This window comes from Poecilia reticulata, unplaced genomic scaffold (genome assembly GCF_904066995.2).
Source record: "Poecilia reticulata unplaced genomic scaffold, P_reticulata-male-v2 Scaffold_81, whole genome shotgun sequence".
Classification (NCBI taxonomy): Eukaryota; Metazoa; Chordata; class Actinopteri; order Cyprinodontiformes; family Poeciliidae; genus Poecilia; species Poecilia reticulata.
Genome location: NW_027675179.1, coordinates 3,244 through 25,812, shown reverse-complemented (window position 1 = coordinate 25,812; position 22,569 = coordinate 3,244). Strand labels below are relative to the sequence as shown.

General features: G+C 39.8%; 2 long non-coding RNA genes across 2 annotated transcripts; both read left to right on the top strand.

The window, feature by feature from the left end:
- The first annotated feature begins 5,426 nt into the window (after positions 1-5,426).
- LOC145550549 (uncharacterized) lies at positions 5,427-16,203 on the top strand. The gene is made up of 4 exons (XR_014086434.1): positions 5,427-5,499; positions 5,671-5,760; positions 9,058-9,163; positions 16,115-16,203. It is a non-coding gene; the product is annotated as an uncharacterized LOC145550549 (long non-coding RNA).
- Positions 16,204-16,243: 40 nt separating this feature from the next.
- LOC145550548 (uncharacterized) lies at positions 16,244-17,789 on the top strand. The gene is made up of 3 exons (XR_014086433.1): positions 16,244-16,323; positions 16,396-16,443; positions 17,240-17,789. It is a non-coding gene; the product is annotated as an uncharacterized LOC145550548 (long non-coding RNA).
- The last annotated feature ends 4,780 nt before the right edge of the window (positions 17,790-22,569 follow it).

The window sequence follows — 22,569 nt, the reverse complement described above, 5'->3', positions numbered from 1 at the left end:
TAGTTCTTCCCACCAGGGAAATGGGGAGAGATCTCCAAAACTGAATGTTATTTTGTAGTTTTATCATAAGGGGGGTGAAATTCGCTTCATAAAGTGAACTAAAATCCCTAGTAATCTCTATGCCAAGGTAGGTGAACCTATTATTAGCAATTTTAAAGGGCATATAATCCAAGATAGATGAATCTTTGAGCCTAATTGGCATCAGTTCACTCTTAGACCAATTGATCCTATAACCTGAAAACCTGCCAAACTGAGAGATTGTATCTAGGACAGCTGGGATAGTACCTTGAAGATTGGTTACCAACAGTAGGATATCATCCGCATATAAGGAAATTTTATTTATAGTCCCTCTAGTGATATATCCCTGTATAAGGGGGTTGGCACGAATTGATTGTGCCAGTGGTTCTATGGCTAACGCAAAAAGTAAAGGTGACAACGAGCAGCCTTGTCTGGTGCCCCTATGTAGCTGGAATGCAGGAGATAGTGTCTTATTCGTGACAATTCTAGCACAAGGTTTATGATAAAGGATTTTTAACCATTTTTCGAAATGTTCACCAAGATCGTATCTTCTCAAGGTCGCAAAAAGGTAAGGCCATTCTATTTGGTCAAAGGCCTTTTCGGCGTCGAGGGAAAGGACAGCCAGATCAGAAGATTCCTCCCTCTGAGAATAGATCACATTATAGAGGCGTCGTAAATTAAAGAAAGAATGTCTCTTTGGTATAAATCCGGTCTGATCGGGATTAATTAATTTATCAATTACTAAACTCAACCTATTAGCAAGGATTTTGGCTAGTATCTTTTGATCATAGGTCAACAGTGATATTGGTCTGTAATTACCCACTTCCTCAGGATCCTTATCTTTTTTTGGTATTAGTATTATAGTGGCCTCTCTCATCGTAGGCGGTAAGATGTTATCTGCGTTTGCTTGGGTGTACATTTTTAACAAATACGGTGACAGAATGTCACCAAATTCTTTATAGAATTCCCCGGGGTATCCGTCGGGACCAGCCGTTTTACCACTTTTTAGTGCTTTAATAGCAGCCTGGATATCTATGCATGAGAGGTTTGCATTAAGAGAGCTCACGTCTTCTTGAGTTAAAGTTGGGAGATTACAACTATCTAAAAACTTTTGTATACTTAAGTAATCTTTTACAGCCTTGGAAGAGTACAATGATTCATAAAGCTGTTTAAATCTATGATTAATGTCTTTGTGAGAGGTTAAAATTTCCCCATTTTCTGATTTAATTTTGTTAATTGTGCGGTCACTTTCAATTTTCCTCAATTGTCTTGCCAGTAGTTTATTAGGTTTTTCCCCAAATTCAAAGTATTTCTGTCGTGTATAAACAAAAGCTCTAGTAATGTGATCTGACAATAATTGGTTATATTTATATCTTAAGGAAAGAATTTTTTTATGCGTTTCTGTAGATGGGAGTGTAGCATTGTCCTTATCCAGACGTCTAATTTGTTGCTCTATATCCGCCAACTCTGTTCGATTCCTTTTCTTCTTTGCTGCTCGAAAAGATATAATACTTCCCCTCAAATAGGCTTTCATAGTTTCCCACAGTACTGAAGGAGGCGTTCCTGGAAGATCATTAATTTCAAAGAAAAAACAAATCTGCTCTCTGATAAACTTACAGAAGTCTGGTTCTTTCAATAGTTGTGGGTCTAATTTCCATGTTCTTTCAATTTGGTTTAAATTCTCTAAATATAAATCTAGAGAAAAGGGTGCGTGATCTGAAATTGTTATATTATGATATTTTACTTCACCTGTATAGGGCAATAATTTTGCATCCATCATTAAATAATCAATTCGTGTGTACACATTGTGAACGTTTGAGTGAAACGAATAGGCTCTCGCCTTTGGGTTAAATATTCTCCAGCTATCGAACAAATTAGAATTCTTTAGATATTCCTTAAGGAAAATACTAGCATTAGAGGCCGGTGCTCTACGTGTCGACGAGCGGTCCAAGTATGGATCTAGTACAAGATTTAGGTCCCCCCCAATGATTAGATTAGTCTTTGAAACGTCAGGTATTTGGGATAAGACATGTTTGTAAAAAAGAGGAGAGTCTATGTTGGGGCCATATATATTAACCAGAGTTATCGGAACAGAATACAACTCTCCAACTAATATTAAATATCTGCCTTCCCTGTCAGATATGGTTGATTTATGGGTAAAAGGTGTACCTTTTTTGAATAATGTCGCCACGCCTCTAGCCCTCACTGCACAGGTAGAATGATAAGCTTGCCCTGTCCACCTGCATCTCAGTTTCATGTACTCATTCTTATTAAGGTGGGTTTCCTGAAGGAAGATTATGTCGCTGGACAATGTCTTCAGATGTGCTAGTATCTTACCCCTCTTCACAGGGTTATTCAAACCTTTGACATTCCATGTGACCAAAGTAACTTGTCCCCCTTCTTTGTTTGTGTTGCATCAGCCTGCATAACTCAGATTAAAATGAAAAAGATTATAGAATCCCTCGCAACTGTGATGAAGATGATTATACATGGTAAGTAAGTCCCATCCTAACCCCTTAAACAAAACCCTTACTGTCTTGCCTATACTAAGAAGAACCTGCAAAGTAAGGCGCGACCCCTCTAAGGAAGTTATAAAGAAAAAATAGAAATAAACAAAATAAGATTAAACATAACACTCACACAACAAACACACGTTAACCTAACAACTTCCCTTACTCTTAACTCCAAATTAGAAGCTGAAAAAAGCTCTGCAAAAATATTAAATTCAAGCACCAAACTGACACATGGCAGCTGCTGAAAAAAAACATAACAGGAACTATAAGCTGCCTATTTATGGATATCAAACCCCCGAGATTGTCAACAATATTCAGGCAGTCAATTAGTGAGCAAAATGAGATTTCTAAACATTATATTATATTAACTTAGCCGGTTAAACATTACAGAACAGTCCAGGTATTGAGTACTACCAGAGCCCGGTCGCTCCATGTCTGCGTCAGTTGTCCGCAGCGGGATCGCCTGCGTCGTCTCCTTCGGCGCCAAAGTGGAGCTCTGCGAACTTCTGGGCTTCCTTCGCGTCTGTGAACATTGTTTCTGTTCCTCCAAAAGTCACTCTCAGCTTCGCCGGATACAAAAGTCCATACCGAACTCCCGGTTTGTCCCGAAGAAGTGCTCTGACTCCGTTAAATGCAGCTCTACGTTTCACAACCTCGGGGGTGAAGTCAGGAAAGATGCGGATCTTCTGCCCTCGATAGGTGAGGTCTCTCTGAGTCATGGCCTTCGGAGGATCATCGCAACGTCGCGGTAATAGTGGAGTCTCACAACCAACGCCCGAGGAGGTCCCGTGTCGTCTGGGCGCCTTCGTAGAGCTCTATGAGCGCGGTCCACCAGCGGTAAATCATCCAGAGTTAGCACGTCTTTCAGAAGCTGCGAGACGAATCCGTTCAATTCTGCACCTTTCTCTTCTCCTTCTCTTAACATAGCAATCCGTACATTTTGTCTTCTGGACCTTCCTTCAAGATCCATGCATTTTTCTGTTAACTGATTCATTTCTGTGCGTAGACGTTTTACCTCTGACTGGAGAATAGTTACCGCGTCTGCTGACTGTGTAGCCGCTCGCTCTAGTTCAACAATGGATGCGCCATGTTGGTCATTAGACGTTTTCAGGACGTGAATGGCACTTTGAGTCTCGGTTTTGAGGTTGAGGAGTTCTCCTCTAATAGTGGTGGACACTTCTTCGATGCGAGTGTCTATTGTCTGACAAATTTCAAATTTGGTGACTTGTAATTCTGTGCGAAGAGAGTTTATAGCCTCAAGAATGGTAGCATTAGCCATCGGGTAGCTACCTTCAGGCGAGTCCGGGGCGGCTAGGCCTGGTTCTTTCGTTTTCTTGTCCTTGTTGGAGGTGCGTCCTCAAATTTGCTTTCATCCTGCCCTGGTGCGGTTAGATAAAGACCAGACTATTTTCTCTGTTGCAAAACTGCCCAAATGTCAAGTTAGTGATAAATATATTTCCAAATTTGCAGGAGCTCGAGGGAAACGCTGCCTACTCCTCCATTGCTCACGAGCGCCCCCAAATTCTCCAGATTTCTGACATTATTTGATTTAGGTGTGTTGAGGCAGAGATGCATTTAAAAGTTGGAGGGGATTGTACCTGGAGGACTGACTAAAAGATGAATAGGACTTAACAAAATTCATTTGTGCAAAAAAAACAGCCTTTTTCCTTAAATTATGGCTCAAGTATTCTTGTAAGGCTGTACTACTGGCTGAACCTCAATATATTGAACACTGATCATTGTATGAACTATTTGTAGATGGTAAAGCACTTTTTTAAATCAGTGATTAAATAAATTAGTGTTGGTGTTTTATCTGAGGTATGTGTCTTGCATGTATAACATGTTTCCATAGTGATAATTTAATTTTTAGCTTTAAAGCTTGTAGGAATTATAAAGAAGCCTGTAATTCCTTATTTGACTGTTATAACTTTTCATACATGCCAGTAAAACATGCAGAGGCGAAGACGCATAAAACCGAAGGAAGATGCCAAATATTATATTGATACCAAAACGGACAAAGTGGGGCTTGATGTCAAGTACATCAATGCCTTTAAAGGTATGGATATTTTTGGGGGTGGTTTAATTACAGTCAATCATTTATACATTGTTTACTCTTTCTACTATTATTTTTGCTTTCTTCATTAGGCCGTGGTATTTTTGCCACAACCTCTTTCAGAAAGGAGACTTTCTGTGTGAGTATCGAGGTGAACTGATAAGTAAAGAGGAATGTGAGAGGAGACAGAAAATTTACCATGACAACCTTAAAGTTTTCTTGTTTGAATTCTACTTTAATGGAAAACTCTGGTGGTGAGTATGTTTGTATCAGAAGTCTAATTAGAATGGCATATATGTAAATGAATATGTTTATATTTAAAATAATGTTATATATTTGCAGTGTTGATGCAGCAAAAGAAGATGGCTCTCTTGGAAGGCTTATAAACGATGACAATATCAGCCCAAATACCAAAATGAAGTATCTGACTGTGCAACAGAAGCCACATTTGTGTTTATTTGCAACTCGAGATATCAATCAGGGAGAAGAGATTACGTACAATTATGGGACTCAGTCTGGCCATGGCGACTCAAGGTACTAAAAAATCAAAATTTATGAATCTTAAGATTATGTTCATTTAAGAAATGCGCTAATAATGATGATTTAAACCTGAACCTCCTTTGTTTTACCTTTCTTTTCACAAGAATAGATGGCTGACTGTACAAGACGTTGCAGTGCAAATTAACCAGTTACCCACAAATGTATAATAAATAATTACAGTAGGATAGTATTTACGCCGTTTCCAGAATTCGAAATACTTAAGTCAACATCAGACTATTTTCTCTGCTACATCACAGAAAATCTTCTGTGGGGAAAAATAATCATTCTTTCTTCTTTTCACAGGAGTTGGAGAAAGAAACGTCTCAAAGTCCTGACTGTACTCATTCAACTTCTACAACTGACAACACAGAACAGGTACAGAAGTTGGGCTTTTATTTTGACTTTACCAAACATTTTGGCTGGATTTAAAACTAGTTACCTTTCATGGGTGTTTACTGTCATAGGGCACCATCACTTAATTGAGGATATCTCCGTAAATAAGTCAAAGGGAATATGGTGTTGACTTTTATTTATTTTCTGTTTCAGGTCAGAGCTGAAAATGACCAGGATCAGATGACAACCAGTGTCCCAAACGAGACAGATTCAGTCCTGGATTCACTTCCCAACAATTCAGAGGTATTTTATGATTAAAGTGTAGCTAAATGATGTCAGTCAGCCAACCTGTTCTATTAAGTGTGTTGTTGTGGACTGAATGCATGTGGTTTAAAGACATTGTTTGTAAGACAGTCTTTGTCATGGTTATAAGCTCAGTGTGTGTATGTGTGTGTTCATGGTCACTGCCCCAATGTGATACAGGAGGACCATATTGTATATGGGACCTGGCGTTATTGAATGATAAAACATTGTTTGGTCTTGTGAGTGTAATATTGGTTGACCTCTGATAATATGACTTGGCATCTCAGAAAATATTGGGAGAGTAAAGATTTAATTTTTTTAAAAGTTAAAGAAATGCATTAACTTTTGTGAAAATCTTTTGAATTCACAACAGAATCAGACTTCAGTTTGTCAATACTTGTGAATGAGTATTTGACTATCTGTTAAAGTTGCCATCATTCATCTTTTACGCTGTTTCCAGAATTCGAAACAATTAAGTCAACCATAAGACATTGTTCTCTGCTAAGCCAGAAATCTTCTGAGGAAAAAAAAAAGACAATCTTTTTCTTTTCACAGGAGTTGGAGAAAGAACGTCTCAAAGTCCTGACTGTACTCATTCAACTTCTACAACTGACAACACAGAACAGGTACAGAAGTTGGGTTTTATTTTGACTACCAAACATTTGGCTGATTAAAACTAGTTACCTTCATGGGTGTTTACTGTCTTAGGCACCATCACTTAATTGAGGATAGTCCGTAAATAATCAAAGGGAATATAGTGCTGAGTTGTATTTATTTCTGTTTCAGATCAGAGCTGAAAATGACCAGGATCAGAAGAACCAGTGTCCCAAAGAGACAGATTCATCCTGGATTCACTTCCCAACAACTCAGAGGTATTTTATGATTAAGGTGTAGCTAAATGATGTCAGTCAGCCAACCTGTTCTACTTAAGTTGTCTGTGTGTGGACCTGAATGCCATGTGGTTTATAAGACATTGGTTTGTAAGGACAGTCTCATGTCATGGTTTTCAGTTTGTAAGCTCAGTGTGGTAACTCAGTGTGTGTATGTGTGTGTTTCATGGTCAACTGCCCCAATGTGATACAGAAGGACCATATTGTATATGGGACTGGCGTTATTGAATGATAAAACATTTGTTTTGGTTCTTGTGAGATTGTTAATATGGTTTGACCTTTGATAAATGTTGATTGGCATCCCAGAACTATTGGGAGAATAAAGATTTAAATTCTTAAAAGTAAGAAAATACATTACATTTTGGTGAAATTTACTTTAATTTAACCACAGAATCAGACTTCAATTTGGTCAGTGCTGCGAAATTATAACATTTTGAATATTTGTTAAGTTTGCTATCATCTACTTGTTCTTAAGTTCGTCTGTCAAGCTGCTTCCAGAATTCAAAACGCTTTGGTCAAACATCAAACTATTGTTCTGCAACATCGCACAAATCTCTGTGGGAAAAAATAATCATTCTTTCTTCTTTTTCACAGGAGTTGAGAAAAACATCTCAAAGTCCTGACTGTACTCATTCAACTCTCAAACTGACAACACAGAACAGGTACAGAAGTGGGCTTTATTTTGACTTACCAAACATTTTGGTGGATTAAATAGTTACCTTTCATGGTGTTTGCTGTCATAGGCACCATCACTAATTGAGGATATCTCCGTAAATAAGTCAAAGGGAATATGGTGTGACTTATTTATTTTCTGTTTCAGGTGAGGCTGAAAATGACCAGGATCAGATGACAACCAGTGTCCAAACGAGACAGATTCAGTCCTGGATCACTCCCAACAATCAGAGTATTATGATTAAGTGTAGCTAAATGATGTCAGTCAGCCAACCTGTTCTACTTAATGTGTCTGTGTGTGGACCTGAATGCCATGTGGTTATAAGACATTGGTTTGTAAGGACAGTCTCATGTCATGGTTTCAGTTTGTAAGCTCAGTGTGGTAAGCTCAGTGTGTGTATGTGTGTGTTTCATGGTCAACTGCCCAATGTGATACAGGAGGACCATATTGTATATGGGGACCTGGCGTTATTGAATTGATAAAAAACATTTGTTTTGGTTCTTGTGAGGTTGTTAATATTGGTTTGCCTCTGATAAGTTGACTTGGCATCCCAGAACATATTGGGAGAATAAGATTTAAATTTCTTAATAGTTAAGAAAATACTTACATTTTGGTGAATTACTTTAATTTAACCACAGAATCAGACTTCAATTTGGTCAGTGCTGCTGAATTATAACATTTTGAATATTTATTAAAGTTTGCTATCATTCTACTTGTTCTTAAGAGTTTGTCTGTCAAGCGCTTCCAGAATTCAAACGCTTTGGTCAAACATCAAACTATTGTTTCTCACATCGCAGAATTCTTCTGTGGGGAAAAATAATCATTTTCTTCTTTTTCACAGGAGTTGGAGAAAGAAATGTCTCAAAGTCCTGACTGTACTCATTCAACTCTACAACTGACAACACAGAACAGGTACAGAATTTTTTTTTTATTTTGACTTTACCAACATTTGGCTGGGTTTAAACTAGTTACCTTTCATGGGGTTTGCTGTCATAGGGCACCATCACTTAATGAGGATATCTTCGTAAATAAGTCAAAGGGAATTGTGTTGACCTTTATTTATTCTGTTCAGGTGAGCTGAAAATGACCAGGATCAGATGACAACCAGTGTCCCAATGAGACCGATTCAGTCTGGATTCACTTCCCAACAACAGAGTATTTATGATTAAAGTGTAGCTATGATGTCAGTTCAGCAATCTGTTCTACTTAATGTGTGTGGTGTGTGGTGTGTGGACCTGAATGTCATGTGGTTTATATGACTTGGTTTGTAGGCAGTCTTATGTCATGGTTTTTAGGTGGCAAGTTCAGTGTGTGTATGTGTGTGTTTCATGGTCAACTGCCCCAATGTGATACAGGAGGACCATATTGTATATGGGGACCTGGCGTTATTGAATTGATAAAAATATATTTTTTGGTTCCTGGTTCCTGTGAGGTTGTTAATATTGGTTTGACCTCTGACAAATGTTGACTTGACATCCCAGAATATATTAGAATAAAATTTTAAATGTTGTCATACTTAGAAAAAATATATATAAAGATTTTGTCTTCTCTGCGTCTTTACCACATATTTTTAATTTAACAATTTAAAAGTTTGCAGGAAAAGTTATTTTTTTATGATTTGCACCCTCTTTAAATATGTTCTCATTCATTACCCAATATTGAATATACTTTAAATAAATATCCCTAACTCTTATATATATATGTATATGTGTGTGTTTAATCTTTTCCTTGTAGTGTCAAAAACATCACCTGATGTGCACAACATTATCTTCTTTGGAGAAGTGTATTCAGTGTTTTGGTCCTTGTTCTTCATTCAAGTGGGTTGGCTACCAGTGTAAAGGTAATATATTTAGTTAATTTGTATTTGAATTAAAAAGTGCTGCAAATAGGATCTATGTCTTTGTTGAACTGTCGACCATGAACAAATTTCATGGTTGACACTCACTTCAGCATTTTCAGAAGTGAGTATATAGATTTAAATACAATTAAAGCTCCGCGGAGCCTCAAGCGGCCCGAGCAGCCAAGCGCCGCTCCGGCCTATAGCCACCGCGGAGGACCCAGCACCACCGCCCGCCTGCCACCGCGTAAGCTGTCGCAGAGTTGAGGCGCGCGTCCGCCAGGCAGTTCGCACCGTTGAGTTCGGCATGGTTCCCTGGCGACACACCACAAATTTGGTGCAGATCGGTCGATGTAGAGAGGAGATATTGGTGATGGGATAACCTAGGGGGCGCTGTAGAGTAAAATCACAATTCAAACCTGATGGGCTCTTTAGCATTGAACACAGGTCAAACGTATCCAGTTTGGTTCCAATCGGAAGATGCTTGTGTGATTCAGAGACAATTCTATGCATATGGCGAAGGACAGCCAGTTGGCCACGCCCCCATGAGTCAGAGTTCATCATCACAGTTCATCATCAGGTCATATTATGTCAGGTGGTAGAAGATTAATTCCATATGTATTACTCAGTAAAAATAAGACATACAGTAGAAAAAACAGCTGAATTCCTTTCAAAAGTGGGCGGAGCTAAGGTTGCGTAATCATCTGACCATGAGAATGTAATGAGGGTTGGTCAGTAGTGAGACATAGGAAGTCTGAAGCAGCTGTCACCTTTTATGTGGAAGTTATGTCACTTTGATGTTTTATGGCGAATAGTCAAAGTTTAGCACTTAGCCACGCCCACATGCTTTTACATACAAAAATTCCTGTGATAACTTTAGACCTTTAATATCTCAACTCTCTGCTTACTGAGTTTGAAGTCTGTATCTCAAACGCTGTAGGAGGAGTTCGATCAAATATGATGTCTCTGAAAAACAGCAAATGGCGGCTTTGATCCAAAATGGCCGACTTCCTCTTGGGTTTGGACCATGGCTCCAAGAGACTTTTTTGTAGGTCTTGACAAGATACACAAGTGTACCAAGTTTCATAATTCTAGGTTAAAGAATGGCTTGGGGCTGATTATTTAAAATTTTCAAGGGGGCGCTGTTGAGACATTAGGCCACGCCCACAAAAAATCACACTGGATTCCTGTCGAGGGGCCCACAAGGATCAAACCTAGTGAGTTTGGTGGAGCTGGGCTTTAAACTGTGGAATTCAAGGCCAAACGTAAGGAGACGGCGTTAAAGGTCAATTCGCCACGCCGCCACGCCCACCTGCTGCATCCAAACCAAACGGGGTTGGACACCCTAATACACCAACATGTCTTCTGTCTGTGGACACAGTTTCATGTTGATTAGGTGAAAGGGGTCAGATAGTGAACGTTCGCAGTAAAACATGACACTTCCTGTTCTAAGGGGGCGTGGCTTAGGTAATCTCAAAATTTCACAACTGGGTGTCATAGGTCATCCAAAGGTGATCACACACAGAAAGTTTGGTGGCTCTGTGAGTTTATTTGTAAGAGATATAACAGTTTATTACATTCTGGTGAGTCGGTGAACTTTGACCCCTGGAACGACCCCTTCAGTATGCTCGAAAACTCATGAATTTGATAACTTTGAATCGGCCATGCCTTATGAACAATCTGACCGAGTTTGAAGCCGATCGATCGAAATCCCTAGGAGGAGTTCGATCAAATGCGACGTCTGTAAACGGCCAAAATGGGCTCAAAATCGGAACTTCAATCCAAAATGGCCGACTTCCTAGGATAGTTGCACTATGACATTAATTGTAAATTCTGAGTGTCTTGGGGAGCTCTACAACTGTACCGAATTTCAAGTCTCTACGATAAAGTAAGTGAATAGGAAAGGGTCTTTTGAAAGTTTCTAGGGGGCGCCCTTGAGCCGTTTCTTGTGCGATTTTTGCGAGGACCTTAAAATACGTAAATTTTCACCAGGCTCTATGGGGCCGCCAAGTTTGGTGAGTTTTTGAATATGATAAAGCCCCCAAAAAGCCAATTTATTTTACGTTAGAATCATAATTAAAGCTCCGCGGAGCCTCAAGCGGCCCGAGCAGCCAAGCGCCGCTCCGGCCTATAGCCACCGCGGGGGATCCAGCACCGCCGCCAGCCTTCCACCGCGTACCCTTTCGCACAGTTGAGGCGCGCGTCCGCCAGGCAGTTCGCACCGTTTACTTCGGCATGGTTCCCTGGCGACACACCACAAATTTGGTGCAGATTGGTCGATGTAGAGAGGAGATATTGGAGATGGGATAACCTAGGGGGCACTGCAGTGTAAAATCACAATTCAAACCCGTTGGGCTCTTTAGCATTTAGCACAGGTCAAACGTATCCAGTTTGGTGCCAATCGGAAGATGCGTGTGTGATTCAGAGACAGTTGTATGCATATGGCGAAGGACAGACAGTTGGCCACGCCCCCATGAGTCAGAGTTCATCCTCACAGTTCATCATCAGGTCATATTATGTCAGGTGGTAGAAGATTAATTCCATATGTATTACTCAGTAAAAATAAGACATACAGTAGAAAAAACAGCTGAATTCCTGTTAAAAGTGGGCGGAGCTAAGGTTACGTCATCATCTGACCATGAGGGTTGGTCAGTAGTGAGACATAGGAAGTCTGAAGCAGCTGTGACCTTGTATGTGGAAGTTATGTCACTTTGATGTTTTATGGCGAATAGTCAGTTTGGCACTTAGCCACGCCACATGCTTTGACATAAAAAAATTCCTGTGATAACTTTAGACCTTCAATGTCTGAACTCTCCGCTGACTGAGTTTGAAGTCTGTATGTCAAACGCTGTAGGAGGAGTTCGATCAAATTCGACGTCTGTGAAAAACAGCAAATGGCGAATTTAATCCAAAATGGCCGACATTCTGTTGGGTTTAGACCATGGCTCCAAGAGGCTTTTTGTAGGTCCTGACAATATACACAAGTGTACCAAGTTTCATAATTCTAGGTTAAAGAATGGCTTGGGGCTGATTATTTAAAATCTTTAAGGGGGCGCTGTTGAGACATTAGGCCACGCCCACAAAAAATAACACTGGATTCCTGTCGAGGGGCCCACAAGGATCAAACCTAGTGAGTTTGGTGCAGCTGGGCTTTAAACTGTGGAATTCAAGGCCAAACGTAAGGAGACGGCGTTAAAGGTCACTTCGCCACGCCGCCACGCCCACCTGCTGCATCCAAACCAAACGGGGTTGGACACCCTGACACACCAACATGTCTTCTGTCTGTCGACAGTGTTTCATGTTGATTAGGTGAAAGGGGTCAGATAGTGAACGTTCGCAGTGAAACATGACACTTCCTGTTGTAAGGGGGCGTGGCTTAGGTAATCTCAAAATTTCACAAATGGGTGTTGTAGGTCATCCAAAGGTGTTCACACACAGAAAGTTTGGTGGCTCTGTGAGTTTATTTGTAAGAGATATAACAGTTTATTACATTCTGGTGAGTCGGTGAACTTTGACCCCTGGTACGACCCCTTCAGCATGCTCGAAAACTCACGAATTTGATAACTTTGAATCGGCCATGCCTTATGAACAATCTGACCGAGTTTGAAGCCGATCGATCGAAATCCCTAGGAGGAGTTAGATCAAATGCGACGTCTGTAAACGGCCAAAATAGGGGGAAAATCGGAACTTCAATCCAAAATGGCCGACTTCCTGGGATACTTGCACTATGACATTAATTGTAAATTCTGAGGGTCTTGGGGAGCTCTACAACTGTACCGAATTTCAAGTCTCTACGATAAAGTAAGTGAATAGAAAAGGGTCTTTTGAAAGTTTCTAGGGGGCGCCCTTGAGCAGTTTCTTGTGCGATTTTTGCGGTGACTTTAAAATACGTAAATTTTCACCAGGCTCCATGAGCCCGCCAAGTTTGGTGAGTTTTTGAATATGATAAAGCCCCCAAAAAGCCAATTCATTTGGCGTTAGAAAAATAATAATAAACAGCACGATTACAATAGGCCTTCGCAGCGCTTAGCTGCTCGGGCCTAATAAACAGCACGATTACAATAGGCCTTCGCAGCGCTTAGCTGCTCGGGCCTAATTACAATAGGCCTTCGCAGCGCTTAGCTGCTCGGGCCTAATAATTTACAGCACAATTACAATAGGCCTTCGCAGCGCTTAGCTGCTCGGGCCTAAATAATTTACAGCACAATTACAATAGGCCTTCGCAGCGCTTAGCTGCTCGGGCCTAATGAAATGTACATCATCATGGTGACTTTCAAAGCAGTGGAAGATTTCAAAGTACCTTAAAATCTTTACCCTTAATATTTTTTTAAAACGGAACATAAAATTTTACCCAAAAAGTTCAATTTTGCACATTTTAAAAAAATAATTGTTTATCCATATTTACCTTTGTGATCTTAAAATAAGGTGTAATGGCTTATTTGAGATTTTGATTTTTTTTTGTCTTGTTTGTTTTTTTACATTTAAATTTCTTCACAGGTTGTTCAAAAGTCTGGCATTCATATTGCCTTAAACAAATTACAAATGACAGAACCCAGGTGAATGTCCACATAAGTTTTTTTTTTAGCTTTGCCTTGTAAGTCTCAATTATAACATAAATTATATTTCCCACAATTTCAGGCAAAAGAACTTTTTAAATATTCCATTGCTCACTCCTCATCAGATGACGACAACAACACATCACCTTCCAAACAATGTGAAATGTCAGATGATGGCCATGAGTCTGATATGGACTACATACCAAATTCAGAATCTGCAGAAACTGATGAAGACTCAGATATTAGCATCCCCTTTCAGCCCATCAAGTCTAAGTTGGACAAATTCAAGGAAACCCAACAATACCAGATCTCGCTTCATTCTTGCCAGACTCAAGTTCTGTGGTTGAACCTAGCACATCAAATATCTGGCCTCCATTTCACACAGATGATATGGGTGATGACACACTTGAAACATTCAGCCCAGTCAAGTCTACAAAAGACTCAAACAAAAAACCAAAAAGTCAAAAGGAGCCTCACAAACAGGAATCCTCACAGCATATTATGGGTGTTAAGAACTTCTGCTTTGTATGTGGTAGACCACAGAGCAAAATTTCACGCCATTTAAAAACCCACAAGACACATGCTGAAATTGCTTATGTTTTTTCCCTTCCGGAAGACTCAAAAGAACGCAAAGTTCTTCTAGAGAAAATGAGAAACAAGGGGAACTTCAAACATAACTCTGAGGTTTTACAAAGTGGGAAAGGATCATTGAAAGTAAAGAGAAAGCCAAAAGCGAAAGCAAAGACTGGAACATTTATACATTGTATGTACTGCCAAGGTATGTATATTCGAAAGGAACTATGGAGACATGTCCGAAGATGCCCCTGTAAGCCACAAAATGAAGATTTGAACCCAGGACCTGGAAGAACCAAAGTACTGGGTTTTGCTATGGCTCAAGAGTCTGCATTCTGTCAGGAGATTTCAAGTGGGGTTTGGAAGCTCCTCGGTCCCATGAAGCAGGATGATGTAGCCACAGTTGTGAGAAATGACCTGACCATTATTCAGTTGGCCCAGTCTCTCTACAACAGACATGGACAAGACCCTACCAAGTATGAGTACATTCGACAGAAGCTCCGTGAAATTGGACGTCTGTTAATATGTCTACGGTCTGAATTCTCTGTACATAACTTGGAGGAAGCTGTGAAACCTGCTAACTTCCAAAGAGTTGTCCAGGCAGTAAAGATTGTCTGTGGTTTTGATGAAGAAAAGCATTCATACCAAACACCAAGTCTTGCACTAAAACTAGGACATACACTACACAAATCAGTGACGTTATCCACTGCCGAGCGCTCATGGCAGAAGATGAAGAACTGATTAAGTCAACAGACGCTTTCAAAAGCTGTATACATCCAAGTGGTCTGAGTTATTGTCACATTCTGCCTTGAACACTTTGAGTCATGACAAATATAATAAGCCATTAACCTTACCATTCACAGAAGATGTTCAGAGTCTTCATAGGTATCTTAAGAAATCTGGAGAAAATGCATTTTCTAACTTGAAAGATGAGGTCAGTCCCCAGAATTATGCAGAACTTGCAAAAGTTACTCTTGCACAGGTCATTGTGTTCAATCGAAGACGAGCTGGAGAAGTCTCAAAGATTCATCTCAGAGGTTTCCAGCAGAGGGATGACTCCAAGCTCCATGAAGATGTTGCTGCTGGGCTGTCCAAGGTTGAAAAAAGCTCTGTAGCTACTTCAGTCATGTTGAAATAATTGGAAAAGAGGTCGAAAAGTTGCGGTTCTCCTTTCTCCAGATGTGGTGGATGCTCTGACTCTGCTGGTCAGCAAAAGAGAGCAATGTGGTGTTTGCTCCACAAACATCTTTCTTTTTGCCCGACCAAGATCTCAAAGTCACTACAGGGGCCAAGACTGTTTGCGTGTTTATGGAAGCCAATGTGGGGCGAAGCATCCCGAGTTCCTAAGGTCCACACAACTCAGGAAGCATGTTGCCACATTGTCACAAGTCCTCAACCTCAAAAATAACGAAATTGACCAGGTGGCTGACTTCCTGGGGCATGATATTCGTGTCCACAGGGAATTTTATCGCTTACCTGTGCCAACAACACAACTGGCAAAGATTTCTAAGCTCCTTTTGTCCATGGAGAAAGGACAAATATGCACCCTGCAAGGGAAATCCCTTGATGACATTGAAATCGAAGGTTATTGCTTAAATTATTTTTTGTGATCTTTTTGCCATTAGTAGAACTTGTCTGACATTACCAATATTTGTAAAATTGATGGATGTAAATAAATTATTATTATTAGAAATATTACAATAGTGATTCTCTAGGTTAGAACATATTACTAAATACAAAACGCGTTTTAAACCTAATTTTGGTAGTGCTTAGATATAATTTTATGTATGGCATTCACTTTAGAAAGTATTCTAATGACTTTCAGATGAAATAGAACTAAGTGAGGATGAAGAAAAGGAGGATTTAAGTGACTCGGATGGTAGCGATTCTGTGGAACCCGAGGAATCTGTGGAACCGAGGAACCTGTGGAACCCGAGGCACCTGTGGAACCCGAGGAACCTGTGGAACCGGAGGAACCTGTGAAACCTGAGGAACTTGTGGAACCTGAGCAAAGCAAGAATATGGATGATTTGTGTATGTTACTTGAATCCAAAGATGCTATTACTTTTTGTCTACCCATTTTTTAACTTCTGTTGTATGTCTTAGTGGGAGCAGTGTCATCGACAGCAGAGAAAACTGTCCCTCCTGTTGAAGGCAAGTCAAGTTTCCTATTAATGCTGTGTTTTGATCCCAACTCCTAGCTACATTTAGTTAAAGCATGATTCTATTGAGCTGACCATATTAACTAGTTCATGCTTAAAGGCCATGCAGTCCAGATGACCTGGAACTATATGCCATTTGCTTGAGACATGTGCCAACCTAGTGAAGAGTGTTATGACCGGCTCTTTGAGCCATAATAAAAGATAGGGAGACATGGAGTTCAACAATAAATAAGCTATTTATTGAGCACAAGCAAAGAATAAAGCTAAACTGAAGCAACTTGTTTTTGTCCACATGTCTCCCTTTGGAAGATTCCTTTTGTTTCTGCTTGGACATTTCTTATTGTCTTTCTTCTCCACTCAATTTCCAGTAATTTCACATTTTTGAAGCTTGGTATTCCAAATTTCTGTTCACTTTTTCAGTTAGTCGATTGTAGACAAACTTACAAACATGCTTGCCCAGCAGCCATCTTGATGCAACTGGCCACTAATAAGGCTCTCCATACATAGCTTATAACCCCTCTATGCTCTCTATCCATTATAATGTGGTTAAGGTTATTACAAATTTGGAGTGCCATTTTCATAGATAGCAATCATGTCACATTACTTTTCATTGTCTGGTTTCATTTGGCTGTAGTTTGTTCTCACAAACTACAGCTAAACTACTTTCATGATTGGACAATATTTTTTCTAAACTTTGTAGTAAGGTTGTTATCCTGTGTAAAGGTAGCATGTTTTTATTTTATATTTTAATAAACTGCTTTTCTCTTTACGTTTTTTTTTTTCTTCAGAGACCTCCTCTGGCGCACCCAGAAGACAACCAAAAAACCCTTGGTCAAGTGCTGAGGTTTCTGCTGTTATGAGGCATTTTAAAGCTCACATAGGTAAAGGAAAACTTGCCACTAAAAATGAGTGCAATCACTGCAAGTTGGTTGAAGATCCTGTGCTGGCTCAAAGAACAGCACAAAATATCAGGGACTTTGTGAGAAACCGTGGAATAACTGCTAAAAGGCAGACACAAAAGAAAAAGCTCTAGATTTTATGTGAAGTAATCATTTATTCAAAAGGGTTCTGTTTTGTTCATGCTACTAAAACAGATTTTTTTGTTGCCTATCAAATAATATTATCTGTAAAGTCCCGTGACATAGAGGCTGTTTTCATGTAGTCGTGTTAATAGGCAGAAAAGCTCTTTTTCTAATGGTGAGACATTTTTTGTTGTCCAGCATAAAGAAATATTGGAAAAAGTGGCAGAATTTTAATTTAACATTGTTTTACTTATTTATTTATATTCAGAATACTTGGTAACACTCTGCACCCTAATTTTACTTTTCTGTATGTTTTGTTGCAGCACTTAAATTTTAAATTTTTTATTTTCCTTTGGTCATTTCAATTTCAGGCTTACTTTTATTTTTAAAGAAAAATAAGTGAATTATTTGGTCATATTTACCTAATAAAATTATGTTCTGTTAATGCTGTATGCTGTCAGGTTGTGTGTTTATGCTAATCAGCAGGTTTTTAAATATGACGTAGTTGTCCCTTTAAAGTCCTCACATTACTTTGTTTTGTTCTCATAAACCACAATTTGCTGATGTCCATATAACCCACCATGGTGTCAGATTGCTGAAACAAAGGCTGTGTAGCTGCTATCTGAAACCTAAAGTGAGCTAAATTTTTTTCAGATTTTTTGCAGTGTTTTAAGCCATCTCTCGTTGCTCTAGCTACTTGGGAAAGGGTAGTCCATCTAAACCACCACCGGGCCTGTTTGGCGAAAAAGGCAGGCTAAACCACATATACCTGTATAGCTGTGTGTGTGTGTGTGTGTGTGTGACTCGATGCTGCCCCCATAAGGTTTCAGAGTGGTACTGCACCTCATTGGAATTTACACACTTTTCCAAATATGGTTGGGTTCTGCCTTCTTCCTGGTCCTCATAAGGAAGGTTATGGAAAGAACTTGAAATCATTTGGTTTAAATCACAATATCAACTTAGAAGATACAATCCACAACTCTAAATGAAAACATACATTTTTTCTACAATGATTGACTCCACTGATTCAGTGTTTAGACTTTTGATACTGTGGAATTACCATCATCAAGAATTGTTCATATGTATTTATATTGTCTGCCTACTTATATTTAACAGTTAAAAATACAAATAAACAAAAATGCAGTTAATTGTTTGAATTGATTAATAATTGGTGCTGTTTTGTGTGTTTTGTATATTCTGGTTTATTTGGGTGAATGTATTGTTTTGGGAGGTGGTTGGATTTATTTACTTGTTTTAATCATCTTTCTCATCTCTTTGAGGTCACCTGGTCCTGTGTTGCCATGGAAGCGTGCCCATGAGCAAGGCTGACAAGGACCTGGTGTTTCCAATCAGCCTCATTGGAAAAATCTATTTTCTGAGAGGGAGGAGAGATGTATTTTGGATTTTGTTTGGGCCCAGATTGTTTTTGTTTCTAGTTTTGTTTGAGTTAATGGTAACTCTGTAGAAACTTTTTAGGATTAGTTTAGTGCATATGTTTGTTCTTTATTTCTGAAAATATGAATGTCTCCACCCCTCTAATTAATCCTGGTGGGAGCCAATCCTTTAAAAGCCAGGTGGTTCAGATGAGGGGGAGATTCTCCCTCTTCTTGTTTTGACCAACATGTTAAGCTGTAAACTGAACTGAAATGTATGAAACTGAAGATAAACGAAAAAAATATTGAGAACTCTAAAAACTCTAAATATAAAAAGTCTGGTTTCTTTTAAAGCGCAAACTAACACTCCCATTGTGGGCCATATCGGTCTGGACCTGTCCTGTTTTTATCCATATTTCTGCTGGCGAAATGCTTTTTCTGCACCTGCTGATTACATAATGCAGGGGTGCCCAAAGTCAGTCCTCGAGGGCTGGCATTCTGCATATTTTAGTTGTCTCCCTGGTGGTAGTAACAACCTGTTCAGTATGTTAATGTTCTTCGTAGGCCTCTAATGAGCCATCATTTGAACCAGGTGTGTTAAACCATTTATTTTTTAAGCCCCCTATCATTTGGCAGGTTACAATTAACACCTTTGACTAGTGCACATGAAGACATGATAGACTTTACGCAAAGAGTTAATCGCAGAGGCAACTAAAATCAATTTTTAAAAAATCCTTTCTGAATATCATCTCATGGACTCTAAACTAAATACGTCTTTCTGACCGGGAGCTGACAGTATGTTGAAGAGTTATGGACCGGACACCTTGATCAGGAAGCTCCCTGCAAACCTTTAGTTGAAGTGGCGTGTTACGTCCACCAAGGACACAACATATTTAGGACACGAGACAACAATGTGAGGGTTTAACAAAATGTTTATTTATAAATTTTCTTCATGTTGATTTTCTTAATTCAGCTTCCCCTGATTTTCTGCGAAGAAAATAATGTTAAGACCCTCAAATCCCGTGTTCCCAAAAGTAAAGAAAAAACAAAACCCCAAAAGTATTAACATAAAGTTGGACCTGGTGAGCCGATCAAACGGAACAAAACGGTACAGCAGGGGGCCAACCCTATACAGGGCCGTCGAATCCCCTACTGGTACCAGACTAGAGCAAAAAGAGAATCTAATCAAAAGAAAGATCGAAAACAGGACAACCGGTCCCACCAGGCCAAAATCACAAGAAAGACAAACAAAAGCTAACAAAAATACCGCATGGCTGGCTGGAGAGTCAGCTGCGGCCCACAGCGACTGGACGTACGCGCACCGCACGGATGGAGCAAGTGGGACGAGCGGAAAAGGCGGAGCTCGGAAAGGATGATGGCGCTCCCAACATGCCAACATGCCGAAAACCAGCCTATTTATAGGCGGACCAACAGCGCCACAAATTAACATAATTACATGAGCAAAAAGGAATTTATCCAAACTCCAAAATAGATTAATAACAGGTCAACTAAAATCTATAAGAAAACAAGGAAAAGAAATAGTCAAGAATAATAATGTGCCCGCAGCACATAACATGGCGCCTTTAACTCCATTCTCCATTACAGAACAGAGAAAACTAAAGAGAATGCAACGTTGTTTTAATCAATTTATAGTCTACTCAGAGGAGCCAGCAGTTTATTTTGAGAAAATAAATGAAGGTGCAGAACCTTTATGCACAACCAATGCGGACGCGCCGCTGCAAATTATTGAACTTAACTCACCCTGCAGTTTTAACAAATGGAGGTTAAGATGTTACCTCCCGCACCCACAAGGAGAGCGGCACTCAGAAGGAGCGCAGCAGATGAAACATCTGTCCGTTTTGGAGAACCGAAACCATGCTAAATAAATAACTAAATAAATAAAAATCCTGGCAAAAACACGCCCGAACCGAGCACAGGGTTAAAAAAAAAAAAAAAATCTCGCAGAGTTCAATTGTTCAGTTTGGATCGGACAGATCCAACTGACCGATTCTCTGCAGATGCGACCAGGAAGAATTTGTGAAGCTGTGTGTTCAGACCGCAGTGGGTGTAGTGCTGGTAATTTAAGTGGAGTCGCTTAATTTAATTTGTCATAAGCTTTTAGGGCCTCAGTCATTGTTTTGTGTCACAACGGAGAAAAAGTTAGTTTTTTCTCTGTTATCTGTTTATGTGTAATGCTATCTGGATTCAATTAGGTGAATATTAACTAAACCGCATATAAATGTGGCTAAATAGTCTATGTTAATATGTTTTGATGGGTAATTTGACAGGTAAAAATAGTTCTGGTTGGACCAGAGCCTGATGGTGGCTCGGGCTTCTAATGAGTTTGCAGCACACAGAGAAAACCTAGAGAATGTGATCTACTTATTGTAGTTTAAGTAGAGGAATAGCAGCTGACTTTTGAGGGAAAGAAATTAAAGTGCAGATCCGTTAGGGATAAACAAGCGCAGTGCGCTGGGCAATACATGTGCGTAAATGCTCCACCGTTACGCTCCAATTAATCATACAAACGGCAAATATACAATATATACATACACTGCTTACGTTAATGGTGTTTTAAAAACAAAACCAGTAAAAACTTAAATGAGTTAATATGTCAGATTCCCTCCTCACCCTAGTCTTGATAAAAACAGAGAGCAGTTCACTGGTTTCATGTCCAGACTGTGATAAAGTGGAGCTGACACTTGGTGCGCAGACAGTTTCAACTTTACGCAGAGAGAACATCGTGGAGCTCATTATTAATCAGACTAAGAACAATATCCATCAGAGTATCACCTCTGATCGGTACGTTTTAATGGACCAGAGGCTTTGGAGCGTCTAGTGCAGCTGATCTGCTTCTGTGGAGTTTTTCTCCCGCGGGTTGAGGGAAGTGAGTGTGGGATCAGGAAACGATCAGAGTTCAGCTGTCTTCTAATAACGCAATTTTGTGATTACCCGATTTCAAAAACATTCTTGCAGAGAAATACTAAATGTTTCGTTAGATGACTACAAATTGGAAATAAAATATTTTCTTTGACGGACAATGAAAAAAAACTAGCGCAACCTCTGCTCCAAACTAAGAACATTGTCAGCCCCTCTTCGGGTTTTTTTGTATTGTATTGTTTTTTTGCGGAGGATCAGTAAAATAAGTCATTGGTGTTTTACCATCACCACCAGGCAGCTGTGTAGCTCTTGATTCGCTACAAAATAAAGCTGTATTTCCCTCATCCCACTGGCTGTAATGTTGACACCTTGAGATGCCATGAGACCTAAATCTGAACATCACGGCATGGAGTGTATCCCAGTTTTCCATGTCTGGCATTTAACCAGTTATTTTAAACTGGTTCTATTGATCCTGTGTCTAGACAGAGGGATAATCAGTAGCCCAGCATCATGACCTGTTTGTTCTGAAGATCCTGCAGCTTCCACTTCTCTTCCTAACATGGCGCCTCCTCACCCTGACTCTCATACAGAGGAACCACAGAGCTCCAGCTCTCCTTCTGGCTGCCGGAGGGTAACATCTTCAAAACTATAGGACGAGCTAAGTTAAATTCTTCGCATCGTTGGAGCCGCGCCTGCATTGGTTGTGCACTGCGCATGGATATAATTAACTCATGCACTTTTATTTATTTCCTCAAAATAAACTGGTGGCTCCTCTGTTTAGATCAGGGGTGCCCAAACTTTTTGAGAGCAAGATCTACTTTTTCTCTCACCAGCCGCCTGATA